We start from the raw sequence: 8256 nt of genomic DNA, 5'->3' as shown, positions 1-8256 counted from the left end.
TTTAGTTATTGTCTTTGAATCCTTGAGTCAGGTCCTGAGACTATCTGCCTAATGTGCCGTATGTTTTTTTATACTCATCGTTTGTCTGAATGCAATAAAGGATTGGCTTATTACCGTTTTTCAGCCTAGGAAACAGTAGTGTTAACATGAGGAGTTTTTTTTTAATGATACATTGGTCAGTAAACTGGTTTGATTATTCTCAGCCAATGACCATCACGACACTTACTAAATATTCTCTACATTTCATGACTTGAAAAAGACAAAGGGAAGGAAGGAGCCAGAAGACACGCTCCCTGGTGGTCTAGTGGTTAGGATTCGGCGCTCTCACCGCCGCGGCCCGGGTTCGATTCCCGGTCAGGGAAGACTATTTTTTCAATTACATTTAAAAACGGTTTTCAAATAATTAAAATATACATGTTTCATTACTACATTTTTGTCACTCATTGCAGTTCTTACAGTAACAGTTTTAGCATCTAGGGACAGACAAACCACTCTAGGAAGAGCGTAAACACTGGCTAACGAAGCCAGTGTTTTGGCTACAACGCAAAGTGATATTTTTTCACAAAGAAAATGTTTTCTTACAAATAAAATCTCCTGAAACCAATTGAGGTTGCTGTGATCAGCTGTGTGGCTGTTTGCTTGTCAAAACTAGCGGCGGCTCCCCCACAATGGCAGAGTAGCGTCGCCCCACAGGCTCAGTGCCAGCAGCTAAAAACTAAAACGATATTTTATTATCGTTTTATTTTTTAGCTGCTGACTGAGCCAGTGTGTGTAGGGAGGGGTGGGGCTGGGCCATGGCAGATGGGGCGGAGTGATGTGCACTGCTGACTGTGCATGTCTGTTTGGCCTGCCGTCTGAGGTCTGCCAAATAGACATGCGTAGTTAGGTTTCTCAAATCCAGCATTGTATTGCGGTATGGCGAAACAGCACAGACTCCCTGTGCCTGAGCGAGCATTAAACAAGCCCGCTCAGGCCAATCCATGCGCTGCTCTCATGCTACATGTGCAAAAAGAACAGATGATAAACGGAATGTTGAACTAATCAAACGTTCACCCCTAGTCACAGATGTGGGTTAAATCCATCGTTTTTTTGCATGCCACGCCATTCCAGTTCGGTCTTAACCCTGTTCCCCATGGGAACTGTCCAACGCAAACTGCCAGGGCAGGTCTTTCCGGGACCAGAAACAAGCACCCTGGCACCCTGGGACCGGTTTCGGGGTAACAACCCTCATCAGCCAGGCTAGATTGAATCTGGTGGCGTAGCGAGCATGGGATGCACATCTGGGCATACCCTTCCCACTTAGGGTGACAAATGCAAAAAGAAAAGATGATGGACGAAATGTTGAATTATTCAAACATTCACCCCCAGTCACATATCTGGGTTAAATCCATTGTTTTTAAGCACACCACTAGGTTCAAGCTAGCCTGGCTGATGATGGGTGATGCCCCGAAACCGGTACCAGGATGCTTGTTACCAGTCCAGGGAGGACCTGGCAGTTTAAACACAGCCATATGCTAATCCGTCTTAACCCTGTTCCCCATGGGAACAGTCTAGCCCGAACTGCCAGGCCAGGTCTTCCCTGGACCAGAAACAAGCATCATGGGACTGGTTTCGGGGTAACACCGCTCAACAGCCAGGCTAGCTTGAATCTGGTGGCGTAGCGAGCACGGGACTCACATCTGGGAATACCATTACCACTTATGGTGACAAATGCAAAAAGAACAGATGATGGACGGAATGTTTAATTAATCAAACATTCACCCCCAGTCACAGATCTGGGTTAAATCCATCATTTTTTTGCACACCACTAGGTTCAAGCTAGCCTGGCTGATGATGGGTGATGCCCCGAAACCGGTACCAGGATGCTTGTTACCAGTCCAGGGAGGACCTGGCTTGACAGTTCGGGCTGGACTGTTCTCATGAGTAACAGGGTCAAGACTGATTTGCATATGGCTGGGTCTAAACTGGGGTGGCATGGTGAGCAAAAGAAGAATGGATTTAACCCAGATCTCTAGACTGGAGGTGAATGTTTGATTTGCTTTGCATTCCGCCCGTCATCTGTGTGTCTTTTGCTTTCTCGCCCTAAGTGTGCCAGGTATCCCCAGATGTTTGTCCCGGACTCACTGTGCCACTGGATTCAAGCTAGCCTGGCTGATGAAGGTTGATGCCCCGAAACCAGTCCCAGAATGCTAGTTGCCAGTCCAGGGAGGACCTGGCTTGGCAGTTCGGGCTGGACTGTTCTGATGAGGAACAGAGTCAAGACTGATTTGAATATGGCTGGGTCGAAACTGGGGTGGCATGGTGAGCAAAAGAACAATGGATTTAACCCACATCTCTTTACTGGAGGTGAATGTTTAATTTGCTCTGCATTCCGTCCATCATCTGTGTGTCTCATGCTACATGAGAGCAGCTCTGGGATTGCATAGGGAGTCTCTGATGCTGTCCCAGGGACTGCTGGGACCAGGAAGCTGAGGAGCACCGAGACGCGAGGTGGGAGAAGCAGCACCAGGTTAGTTTTATTTCTTTATTATTAACCCTCAACTCGCCCACCACTTTTTATTTGTTTCGGCCGCCACTGCATCAGACAACTAGTTCTCTAAGAGGTATTTGTACCTGGTAAAATAATCCCTGCTTTACATATTTCTTTCTTGATCCATTCAAAACAAATCTGTTGTTCTGCTCCCTCACAAACTTGCTCCCTTTAAATAAAATGTTCATCAAACTTTCTGTCTTGTCTGCAAATTTTTCCACAAATTTAGATTAATACTCTATGAGGCCTAGAAATGAGTTCAACTGGTCTTTATCATAATCATAATCATAAAAATACTTTATTTCGGTTCTTTTACAAACCATAAAAGTGCGTATACAATATACAATACTTTGTCACAAAAGAAAAAACCATACATTTTACCAAGTGCCAGTGCAAAGGAGGAAATACATTGATGGTATAGGCACATAAAAAGGACAGAGTTTCACGATTTAAACATTACTGGTCCAGACAGTTTCTCAGTCTGACAGATAATTTTAAAAACTCCTTGAATTGGAGGATACTGTCACTGTGCAAAAGTTGCAAATACAAAAGTGCCGGCCTGATTTGTTTAAAACCAAGTTTTTTAAAAAGAGTTACTAAGTATCGCTTGTGTGGAAATTCATAAAATTTACATAAAAAAATAAAATGCAGCATATCCTGCGGAGACTTTCCGTCGCAGCCGCAAGGCGCTGCTGATTTATTAAAAATATCAGTCTTAGGTCTAATAAGCAGGTGATGGAACAGATTAAACCTGAATCTGGTCAGTAAGAATTTTTCATGTGTGGTCAGTGAACCTGCCAGGTATGGTTCAAGAGCCTCAGTAGTCTTTAGCATAACAAACTTCCTCACACTATGTTTCTGAAGCTCCACTTCTTCTCTCAGGGTCCTCCTGTCCATCAAGAAGGCCTGTTTAACGAACTCCAGATCTCCCTTTGAAATTAGGCATGGATTGGCAAAAAGTTCAGATCGTCCAAGTTTTGCAAAGTTTGACTTTAAATAGTTTAGCCAAGGGGAACACATTGCCTTGTCCAGGCCCATAAAGTCCTTCACAATTAAATGTGTTAGGGGTATGTCCTCATTTAGCCATAATTTGAGCCAGCAGGTCAGGGGACGTAGAGAAAGCAGATCACATAAATATTGCGTCCCCAACTCCTCATGTACAACAAGGTTAGACGTACCAATGGGGACACACAGTGGGCGCTTCATGAATGAATTTTCCACGATCTGTAATTGCTCCCCGCCAACATACCCCCAGATTTCGCTGCCATAAGATGCAGTTGCCACGGACTTAGCATTATACAATTTCAGCATGGCCCAAATGGGTTTTTTCCCCAGTTTGACAGCAATGTTGAAAATAGATGCATTAACCCTCACCATTTCTCCTTTCTTTTTTACAAGATGAGGTTCCCAATTTAATTTTGTGTCAAAAAGAACTCCTAGATAGGAGAAAGTTTTAGATAAGGGAATTACTTCTTCACCAATCTTAAATGAGAAGGACCTTTTTGGTTGCTGACCAACTTGTAGAACAAACGATTTTGTATTATTTACCAGAAGGTCTCTGTCCGTCATAAACAAATTAAAAACATTTAACAAGGATTGAAGCCCCTTCTCTGTTCTTGAAATTAAAACCGCATCATCTGCATAAAGGAGTATTGGAATTCCACGCCTGCCTACTCTTGGGCAGTCAGCACAAACATCCTGTAACACACCATCTAACTCATTAATATAAAAGTTAAAAAGAAAGGGGGCCAGAATACAGCCCTGCCGGACACCCTTTCCAATGCTAAAGTTATTTGTTACTCTCAGATCTTGGGAGTATCTCACGTTGGCTCTGGTATTACAATGTAAATCAACCAGAAAATCAACCAAACCGCTATCTACCCCCTTCGACCTCATGGACTGCCACAGCTTTCCCCTGTTTACACAGTCGAAAGCGGAGGACAAGTCCATAAAGGCGAGATGGATGGTGCCTTTTTGTATTACGGTGTATTTGCTTAATATCAGAAAGAGGTTGAGGCATTGGGTTATTGTCGAGCGGCCTTTACAAAACCCATACTGCGAGGGGGACATAATATTCTTTTCCTCAACCCAATCTGTAAGTCTTTGCAGTACAATTCTTCCTACAATCTTGACCATAGAGTCTATCAGTGAAATAGGTCGGTAACAGTGTGGGCTACCCTTGTCCCCCTTCTTAAAAACTGGGACAATTGTAGAAACACCCCACGATTGTGGAAATCCTTCTTTCACAGCAGCATTGAAGACAGACTCTAAGATGGGTGCCCAAAAATTAGGTTCAGACTTAAATAAGTCAGGGGGAATCCCATCAGGCCCAGGGGCTTTCCCACCTGTGAGCCCCAAAATGCCCTCAAAAACTTCACCTCTGTTAAAAACAATTTGTTCACCAGTATCAATACAGGCAGAAGTCGTAATCGCATCCACTGTACAACAATATAACTTCTTAAAATGCGCTTCCCAATCCTCCTTGGATATATGGCTTTCTAGGCCGTCTCCCGGCTCTTGGGCCAGGAACGGTTTCCTCACCAAGGCCCAAAATCTAGTACTACTCCGAAGGGTGGCAGGATCTAGAATCTCTGACCATGCCTCTTCCCTAAGGGATTCCTTATGTCTAGCAATAATATTTTTATAGGTCTTTCGACACAACTGAACATCAGCTTTAATCCTAGGTTTTGACGCCAGTGCTGCTCTTAGATTTCTGGCGGCTTTTGAGCAGTCGTGATTAAACCACCTAGGTCCTTTAAGATCCGACTTCTTTACAGGTGCTGATAATAGCTGAGACACCTTATCCGCTAGACATTGGAAAGCATTTAAGACAGTATTTGGGAGTGCACCCTCTTGTGTACAAACCGTGATTTCATCTGCACATGTAACTTTAATTTCATTATACAGCAGATCGGGGGTAACCGTGGACCATCTCAACCGGCGTCTGCCGTCTGTGGTATTCACCCTACCAATAGAGGAGTCTTCTCTTTCTTTAGCTATCAGTGGACCCCTCATGAAAACAGTGAGAGGGTTATGGTCACTGAATTCATTAGCTTCAATGGAGAAGGATCCCACAAAAGACTGCATTACTGATGTTAACAGAACAAAGTCTATAAAGGTTCGCCTCCCATTCCGCCCCTACCAAGTACCAAGCACTTGGTAGGGGCCATCAAAGCCATCGTAGTTGTTAGGTCCAACTCATTAAGCATGTCATTTAAATGTTCCCCCTCAGTTGTATGCTCAAAATGGAAATCCTCACAACGTGAGCAATTACGTTCTGTAATCATTTTAAAAAGGGGATCTCCACTGGGATGCACATTAAAATCCCCCATCACCATGAGGTTGTGAATGCAATCCTTCATAGAGTTACTAATGAAGGTGTTCAGTGTTACTATCTGACTGGAAACAGTACTTAAATTAATAGCATTATAGAAATTGACCAGGCCAGCCCTACAGTTATCCCCTGTTAAAACTAACCCAATAATACCAGTATGGTTTGTTGTGATTCTCCGCACCTTACAGCAAAGTGCTATAGAAATAAACACAACCATCCCCCCTTTGGGTCTGCCCCTAGTGGTTGCTACTGCAGGGACATAATAAGCCTCTTATACCCTTCCAGAAAATGATTGCAGTCAGTTGACCAGGTTTCTTGCAAACAGATAATTTGGTACTTCTTAATGTACCCAATCCAGTTGTAGTCCACCATTTTTATGCCTAGACCCGCAATATTCCAGGAGATTACGTTATTTGAGTTTGTTACTGCCAAGGTACTCTCCATACATCCCAGGTCCTCTGATCTTCGAGTTACCTGCCCAGCAGATACCTCATGTCAGTCACATGACTCTAATCCCGAGAGAGCATCAAATCTATTATGTGTTGCAATATTGATACCATTCCCACTCTGGCTACCAACATTGTACAAATAAGCTCCATTGGGGGTCAATGGCTGTAAAGATATACATGATCTAAGAGGCCCAGGGGGCGGTGGATTTTTAATCAGGTGGGAGTAAAAGTACCCCAGAGGGCGTATGCAAATGCTATTAGGAGTATGAACTGATGCTGCTCTTAGTAAAACCGTGGCAACATGTTGAGGATGCCTGAAGTTAACAATAATACAGTCACCATTTGTTAACTTACTAGATGGTCCGATCCAATTCACCCTTCTTGTTGTTATTATTTGGTCAGCAAATTTAACAGGAAACCCACAATTTTTATTGAGCCGAGAGACCGTTCTATTCTTTAAAGAATCATGAGTTTCCTCATGGGCCTGATATGCATGGGACTCAATGGGAGGGACATTTGTAAGTACAGCCACATAAGGTGCACAGTCAGGTGGAAGATTGACATGGCGAGTTTTCTTTACATAACTGTGGACTGACATGCCCTCAGGAACTCCCGTAGCCCTTATGTTCTGCATAATTGGTGGGTTGGGATCAAATGGGACAGGCTCAGCAGCAGATGTATACTGCCTAGTATTTTTTAAATTAACTCTGCCTGTTCCCAGACCCTCAACAGTTGGTTTATTATTCTCTCCATTTGAGTTTCCTGGTGCTAAAGCCAAATGCGATGTTAGCAGCCCACCTAGTCTTTCCACTTCCAGAGCCATTATGTCTAATTTAGATAACAGGGGTTGCATCAGCTCAGTGATTTTTGCCTCTATTTTTTCTTCCAGAGAATGAATTAGAAGAGCAAATGGTTCCAAATCTATATTAATACTGGTGCCACCCATACCACTACCATCCTCTGGGTCCTTTCGAGCTACCACACTACTTGGGGCTAGATTGCTCTTTCCTGCTCTAGGTTTACAATTCTTCCCCCCACGTTTAAATTGTACCTTCCTGCACAATCTTACTGGCCTAAGGGGGGGGTGATAGGGGTGGTGTCTCTTCTTCTGACGAGTCAGGTACTGTATCTGGGTGGTCTTCAGTCTGATCTGCATGTACCTGCGCCACAGTAATTGCGATAACCCCATTACCCCCTTCCTGTCTATCTGTAGCAGCTAGATCCACCAGAGGGGGAGGCAACTCTGCTGATAAGACAGAATCATTACCTCGCCCTAGAGACGCTCTGCGGGTATTATTAATTTGATTAACCTTTTGTACAAGATAATTTTCCATGGAACCTGCCCCAATTACGGGTTTATTAGCCTTAACCTTAGCCATTTTGCCAAGCATGACAGTAATCCTCAGCACGACACAAGTTACCGGCGAATAAAGAACAAGCTACTAACTTCTAGTGACAAACAAATTAAAACTCACACTTTAGTGAGTAAAACAGGTCCAAAAGGTCAGAGTACAGGGTCCATGGCCCAGCCCAGCCTCTTCTGGCCTCTTCTGGCCTCTTCTGGCCTCTTCTGGCCCGCCCTTTGCCCGGGCTTAGCCCGGCTTGCTCCTGCGCGGGCAGTCAGGTAAGATTTATGCCCCTCCTGGCGCTCCTTTGCCTTTGCCGTAGGCGGCTTCGTGCTGGGACTCGTAGTCCCCACAACCCTGGCTCCCCTCCGCACTGCGGCCGCACAGGTGGCAGGAAGTGCGGCGGCGGGAGAGAAGCGGGAAGAGTCGCAGATCTGCCCCGTCAGCAGGAGTAAGCAGGCGCAGGCGCTGGTGCTGGTACGAGAACCACAGGTGCGCTGGTGGCTGCCAAAGAACTCAATTGCCCACAATGCCACATCAATCCTCGAAATTCTGGCCAACTGACCCAGCTAAAGCCAAAACCTCTGCTGAATCTCA

At 44.7% G+C, this 8256-nt stretch overlaps 1 non-coding gene across 1 annotated transcript; it reads left to right on the top strand.

Annotated features, from left to right (window-relative positions):
- The first annotated feature begins 290 nt into the window (after nt 1-290).
- On the top strand, nt 291-362 carry TRNAE-CUC (transfer RNA glutamic acid (anticodon CUC)). Its single transcript has one exon. It is a non-coding gene; the product is annotated as a tRNA-Glu (tRNA).
- Nucleotides 363-8256: the final 7894 nt, after the last annotated feature.

This window comes from Triturus cristatus, chromosome 6 (assembly GCF_964204655.1).
Source record: "Triturus cristatus chromosome 6, aTriCri1.1, whole genome shotgun sequence".
Classification (NCBI taxonomy): Eukaryota; Metazoa; Chordata; class Amphibia; order Caudata; family Salamandridae; genus Triturus; species Triturus cristatus.
Note: the sequence above shows the minus strand (reverse complement) of the source record. Positions and strands in the feature narration are given on the sequence as shown.